The sequence below is a fragment of the Cebus imitator genome, unplaced genomic scaffold (assembly GCF_001604975.1).
Source record: "Cebus imitator isolate Cc_AM_T3 unplaced genomic scaffold, Cebus_imitator-1.0 Scaffold11, whole genome shotgun sequence".
In the NCBI taxonomy this organism is placed as follows: Eukaryota; Metazoa; Chordata; class Mammalia; order Primates; family Cebidae; genus Cebus; species Cebus imitator.
The window spans coordinates 4,656,753-4,664,154 of NW_016107326.1; positions in this window are offsets into that span (position 1 = coordinate 4,656,753).

The following is a 7,402-nucleotide window of genomic DNA, read 5'->3' on the forward strand; positions in this document are numbered from 1 at the left end:
AGAGACGGGGTTTCACCATGTTGACCAGGATGGTCTCGATCTCTTGACCTCGTGATCCACCCGCCTCGGCCTCCCAAAGTGCTGGGATTACAGGCTTGAGCCACCGCGCCCGGCCACATTAACTATTTTTAAATGTATAGTTCAGTGACATTATATTCACACTGTTGTGTAACAACCACTGCTATACATTTTCAGAACTTTTTCATTATCCCAGAACAACATTCAGTGATGTGAACTAAGATGGGGGTGGGGCCTGGGACAGAGAAAAAGAAACCTGCCTGCAAGGGACAAGGACCAAGTGTAAGTGTCAGAGATGAAAGAGAAGTTGACCCAAATGGAGTTCTGCTGGGGATATGGCTGACAATTTCAAACTTTTTTCATATTTGCATTCTCTCTCTGCTGCCCACCTCCACACAGGGTTGCCCATGTGTATGCACCTAGTTTTGATTATTTTTTCCTTAACAGTTTGAAAGTAAGACATTGGGACACTTCACCCCAAACACTTCAGCCTATGTCTCTTATGCAGAGATAGACTGAGAAATAATATAGACTCTAGAAAGAATCTAACTTTATTTCTGAACCCACAATCTTCTGAGTTTCTTTTTCCACATAGTCTTCCAGACCAGAGGCAACGATGCTGACTCCATGGGGGCCAGCTATGGCTTTGACCTGCCACTGACCTCAGAACTAGAACAGCATCCAAAGTCTTGGGCAAAACTGTTTCTTGGTCCCATCAGGACCCAGGGGAACATCTTATATTGCTCTGGCTACAACCCCATGCTATTTGGATCAGCCCCTTCCTTTGCTGAAGCTCATATCTGGGCTTAGGTCTCCAAGACAGACACTGGGTGTGGTGATTCACCCTCTGTCTGATCCTCATGACTCTTCGAGGGGAACTTGGAGACCTGGAATTTTGGTCAAGAGTCCCTGTTCATATTCCCAGAACCCAGGCTCTCTGGGGTAACATTTGTTTATGTTGTTTAATAGTTACATCCTCTCCATGGCCTTCTGATGTCAAGAGCAGGCCAAGTCAAACCCGGCCCCCATGTCCACGTCAAACCTGGCCCCCATGGGCTGCAGATGTCTTGGGCTTTGCTTCAGCCCAAGCCTCACCCCTTTGCTTACAGGTACCTGATGAAAATTTCTTTTTCTTTAGCTGCTTCTGTCTTCTGTGAAAGCAGGTGGAAAAAACGTTTTGCTGCATTCCACGAAAGAGACAACAGGCCTATAGAGGGAAGTGACTCAGCCAGGTTCATGGATGGAGTCAGCCACCACGCCAGGAATGGAGCTCTATCCTCTGACTCCGAAACCACAGCCTTCACCGTGGCAGTCACTCCTTTCTTCAAGAGGATATGGCCTTTGGACTTGACAGGTGCTGCTGGCATTGTGCAACGGGGCTTTCTACCCCCGGTTCTTCCTACTCCAATCCAGCAGACTACTGGCCTTCAAATATGAATTTCAATAGTACAGCCCTTTAAAGGAATTTTATAAGACTCTTCCTTTATTTTATTTATTTATTTTTTTGAGACGGAGTTTCACTCATGTTACCCAGGCTGGAGTGCAATGGCGCGATCTCGGCTCACCGCAACCTCCGTCTCCTGGGTTCAGGCAATTCTCCTGCCTCAGCCTCCTAAGTAGCTGGGATTACAGGCACGCGCCACCATGCCCAGCTAATTTTTTGTATTTTTAGTAGAGACGGGGTTTCACCATGTTGACCAGAATGGTCTCGATCTCTTGACCTCGTGATCCACCCGCCTCGGCCTCCCAAAGTGCTGGGATTACAGGCTTGAGCCACCGCGCCCGGCCTTATTTTATTTTTTTATTTTTTGAGACAGAGTCTCTTTCTGTCGCCCATGCTGGAGTGCAGTGGTGCCATCTCGGCTCACTGCAACTCTGCCTCCCGGGTTCAAGCAATTCTCCTGCCTTAGCCTCCTGAGCAGCTGGGACTACAGGCACTCACCACCAAGCCTGGCTAATTTTTTGTATTTTTAGAGATGGGGTTTTATCATGTTGGTCAGGCTGGTCTCAAACTGCTGACCTCAGGTAATCTGCTCACCTTAGCCTCCCAAAGTGCTGGGATTACAGGCATGAGCCACAGTGCCCGGCCTCTAAGACTCTAAAGCAAAGCACATGACTTTCCAAGTTTGGAAAAACAAAAGCTCCTAAATATAGGAAAGATGACAGCTGTACAAGTCCTCATGCCTTCCCTTGCACTCTCACTTCCTCTCTCGGAGTCCTCTCCTTTCAATTCTCAATCTCATTACTGCACCAAGCTTCCAGGGTTTACTCCCCACGCAGCCCAAGCACAGGCAAATTTCAAATCATTGTCTTTTGCTTCCTATATTTCAGCTGAGATTGATGGGGATTTTCAGCTTTACTAAACTTATGCACACCCTTGCTTAAGAACCTGTAGTACTTTCCTGGAGTCTATGGAATCAAGTGCACACTTCTAGCTGCAATAAGACCTTTTATAATCTGACCTTACTCTACCTATTTGTACTTAGCTCTCATGCAGTGTAAACCTTTCCTAATCAAGTCAGACTTCTCACTGCTTGTGCATAACATCTACACACACACACACACACACACACACACACACACACACAGACTTAAATACATACAGGTTTATTCTCCACAACATGTAAAATATTTATTCCTAGCTCCTATCTCTTCCAAGGGTCTTACCTGGAACTTCTTGTTTCCTGCCTTCTGCCAATCTCAACCCCACCCATCTATTTATTTATTTAGACAGAGCTTCGTTCTTTGTTGCCGAGGCTGGAGTGCAGTGGAGCAATCCTGGCTCACTGCAACCTCTGCCTCCCGGGTTCAAGCAATTCTCCAGTCTCAGCCCTCTGAGTAGCTGGGACTTCAGGTGCCCGCCACCATGCCCAGCTAATTTTTGTATTTTTAGTAGAGATGGAGTTTCACCACGTTAGTCAGGCTGGTCTCAAACTCCTGACCTCAGGTGATCCATCAGCTTTGGCCTCCCAAAGTGCTGGGATTATAGGCATAAGACACCACGCCCGGCCACCTCACCTATCTTTTAAGATTTGTTTATGGGTGAGTGCGGTGGCAGCTACTGTAGTCCCAGCTACTCAGGAGTTTGAGGCAGGAGAATCGCTTGAACCCAGGAGGCGGAGGTTGCAGTGAGCTGAGATCGCACCACTGCACTCCACCCTGGGAGACAGAGTGAGACTCTGTCTTAAAAAAACAAAACAAAAAGATTTGTTCAGTAGGCCAGGCCTGGTGGCTTATGCCTGTAATCCCAGCACTTTGAGAGGCCAAAGTGGGCAGATTGTTTGAGCTCAGGAGTTCAAGACCAGCCTGGGCAACTTGGTGAAACCCCTTGGTCTCTACCAAAAATGAAAAACTAGCCAGGTGTGGTGGCGGGCGCCTGTAGTCCCAGCTACTCAGGAGGATGAGCAGGAGAATTGCTTGATCCTGGGAGGCCGAGGTTGCCGTGAGCCAAGATCTCACCATTGCACTCCAACATGGATGACAGAATGAGACTCTGTCCCTCTCCCCCTGAAAGAAAAAGATTAGTTCTGGTCCAGGAAATCTCTATCTTTAGTGTCTCCAATGAACAATTTGAGTTGAGCTCAATCCTTTTGAGAACTTAGAGTAGAATTTTCTTTAAAAACAGAACAAGCTGACTGCTATGATGAAGACTGAATCTTCAGGACACTGCTGCACTGTGGAGCAAAGTCTGCATGGGGACAATGTCACTGTTGCTTCCTCTTTGATTCAAGATGCAATATTGTGGTCATCACACAAGCTGCTGGGCCTACTCTCCCTGCAAAGCACAATGCTCTGGGAACCCAATTCTATGCAGGTAGAACCATAAGACCTTAGAAATAAAAGCAAAATCAAAAACTGACCTCAAGAAGCTCAGAGGAGGGCCAGTACAGGCACTGCAAGGAAATATCACAGATAGACAGGTACTAGTAGGTACAGCTATTCTCAACTTTGCTTTGTTCTAACAAATTTAATTTCCCTTAATTTTCTACTTAATTTTCCTGAGGTCTTGGGGAGCCAGTTTTTCATCCACTGCTATGACTTTGAGGGTTCCTGTAAGTCCCCAAGCTCTTTCTTTTTTGGAGACAGAGCCTCACTGTGTCGCCCAGGCTGGAGTACAGTGGCCTGCTCTCAGCTCACTGCAACCTCCACCTCCTGGGTTCTCATGCCTCAGCCTCCTGAGTAGCTGGGACCACAGAAGCATACCACCATTCCCAGCTAATTTTTTATTTTATTTTAGTAGAGACAGAGTTTCACCATGTTGCCCAGGTGGTCTTGAACTCCTGAGCTCAGGCAGTGAGCCCATCTTGTCCTCCCAAAGTGCTACGATTAGAGGTGAGCCACCACACCTGGCCTCCAAGCTCTTTTAGTCTATATGGAAAAGTCCCTCAATTTAGCCATTCATTTGGCATTTAATAAATAAAACTATCGCTAGGAATCTAAAAAAAGAACAACTAGTTAAGTGCTGAAACAATTTCTGAGAACAGATTCTTTAGAAAAGTAGCCTTGGGGTGGCTCGGTTGGCACAAGGCTCTCAGGTATACATTCCTTTCCTTGATTCATCCCTGTCTGGGGAGTGCTGCTCAAAGACCTGCCTTGCAGTCCCAGGGCTTCCCCACCTCTGTGTTCTCCTTCCGCCCCCATCTCAAAGGATAGGGTTGAAGTAGAAGCCCCAGTAGGTAGAAAGCTTGTAGTTTAGTTGGGTGAAAAAGTAAAACAACACTCCCTAGATATATGATGCATTGGCTGACATTTCCCCAAATTTGTTTGGTTAAAAGAAACTTCTGGGGCACCTATTAAGATCCCTTCAGATTCCCTCCTATCAGATTCTTTCACTTGAGGCCAGGAGTTCAAGACCAGCCTGGACAACATAGACAGACACCATCTCTACAAAAATTAAAAAATTAACAGGGAATAATGGCGCTTGCCTGTGGTCCCAGCTACAAGGGATGCTGAGGTAGGAGGATTGCTTGAGCCTAGGGGTTTAAGGCTGCTGTGAGGTGCATGATTGCATCACCGCACTGTAGACTAGGTGACAGACTGACACCCTGTCTCAAAAAAAAAAAAAAATCAGATTTCTAGGCCCCATCTAAAGAATCAGAATTTTACCTTGTTCCACACTTGATGCAAAAAAAACAAAAGAAAAAAAAATCAGAATTTAAGAAGGGGTAACCTGAAAATCTGTACTTCTTCAACCTTCAAGCCAGGTGAATCTTATCATCAGACAAGTTTGACAAACATAACATTAGTCAATATTTATTATTTCAGCTACCTGGGCATCAACTCAACAGGGCTTCCCCCCGCTTTAAAAATGGATAAAGAGACAACACCATCTTGGTGATGATTATCAACATGGGGTTTGGAGTGTTTGACCTGCCAGGTATTGGGGTTGTGGTCACACACTTCCCAGAACTGTGTGATCTTGGACAAGTTATTTAACCTCTCAGATTGGCTGTGTGATCTTTGAAAAGTTATTTAACTTCTCAGGGTCTCAGTTTCCTTATCCATAAAGTGGGGATGATATTGCATCTCATTCACTGAGGATTAAATGAAATAATGCATACAGAACTGTTAGCCCAGTGCCTGCTAAATAAAAGCATGGCCAATAAATAAATGGGATTGTTATTTTCCCACAAAAGAATCCTAGCGTATCCCCATCATATAAATATGGTTGAATAATTGTGGACAAGGAAGAGTGGTCATGGGTGGTTCCAGGGGTCCACCACACAGATATAAAAGCACAGCCAGAAGACCCAGCGATCACTTCTCTGACTACACCCAGTAGACACAACTGTGGCTGGCTACATTAAACAAAAGGAAGAACACTTTAATCAAATCTGGTTCAAGGTAGGCAGACAGGAACCAAGGCAGACATGACTTGGACAGACAGCTGGAGCTATCCCTAGGATGTCACCACGGGTTAGAAGTAGGAAGATTCCCAGTTATAAGGACAAGCACTTCCACTTTCCTGATTGAATTTGATACTGCCTCAGAGATAGTTCTCCAAACTCTGGAGCCAACCAGGTCTGCGTGTGAGTCTCAGTGCTTCCATTTCCCTGGAGTTTAACCTTGTGGAAATTGCTTAAGCACAGTGAGCCTTCATTTTCTCATCCATAAAGTGGTGACATTAAGAGTACCTTCCTTAAAGGTGTTAAGATGGAAAAAGAAAATGAACATAATGCAAATAAAAGTTGGTTATTATTTTTATCTATCTTTAACAAGGGATAGGTTATAAGATTGTATTGTCCCCTTGGAGACAACAAACTTTTTTTTTTTTTTGAGACAAGGTTTCATTGCCCAGGCTGGAGTGCATGACACGGTACATCACCACCTTGACCTCCCACGCTCAAGCAATCCTCCCACCTCAGCCTCCTGAGTATCTGGGGTCACAGGTGTGTGCCACTACGTCTGGCTAATTTTTAAAAAACATTTTATAGAGGGCCAGGCCCGGTGGCTCATGCCTGTAATCCCAGCACTTTGGGATGCCGAGGTGGGTGGATCACGAGGTCAAAAGATCGAGACCATCTTGGCCAACATGGCTAAACCCTGTCTCTACTAAAAAGTACAAAAAATTAGCCTGGCGTGGTGTCGCGTGCCTGTAGTCCCAGCTACTCGGGAGGATGAGGCAGGAGCATTGCTTGAAACCGAAAAATGGAAATTGCAGTGAGCCGGGATCGCGCCACTGCACTCCAGCCTGGTGACAGAGCGAGATTCTGTCTCAAAAAAAAAAAAAAAAAAAACATTTTATAGAGACAAGGTCTTGCTATGTGGCCCAGGCTGATCTGATACTTCTGGGCTCAAGCGATCCTTCTGCCTCGGCCTCCTAACATGTTGGGATTACAGGTGTGAGCTGCTGCGTCTGGCACTCTTCCTCTTCTTTGGTGCCTGCCACATTCCCCACCATCGCTGTCTCCAGAATAAACAAGGAGTGCCCTGCTAGGAGATTACCCACATGCTGTTCCTCCCACTCATTCTGTACACACACCTGCCTCCAGGGATCCCTGCTCCCTCTTCCTACAGATACTCATGCATTTAGTCCTCTAGCGGCCTTCTCAAAGGAGACTGTCCCCTCTGCAGGACTTGGCTGCTTCCAAACCCCCCCCAGAGGCTCAGCAAACCAGAAAAAAGAAGCACCTTCTGCAGGAGGATAGGAAAGACAGATTGAGTTTATTTGCGCCTTTAAGCACAAGATGGAAATACAATATAAAAGATTGAGAATGAGGCCGGGTGCGGTGGCTCAAGCCTGTAATCCCAGCACTGTGGGAGGCCCAGGCGGGTGGATCACGAGGTCAAAAGATCGAGACCATCCGGGTCAACATGGTGAAACCCCGTCTCTACTAAAAATACAAAAAATTAGCTGGGCATGGTGGCGTGTGCCTGTAATCCC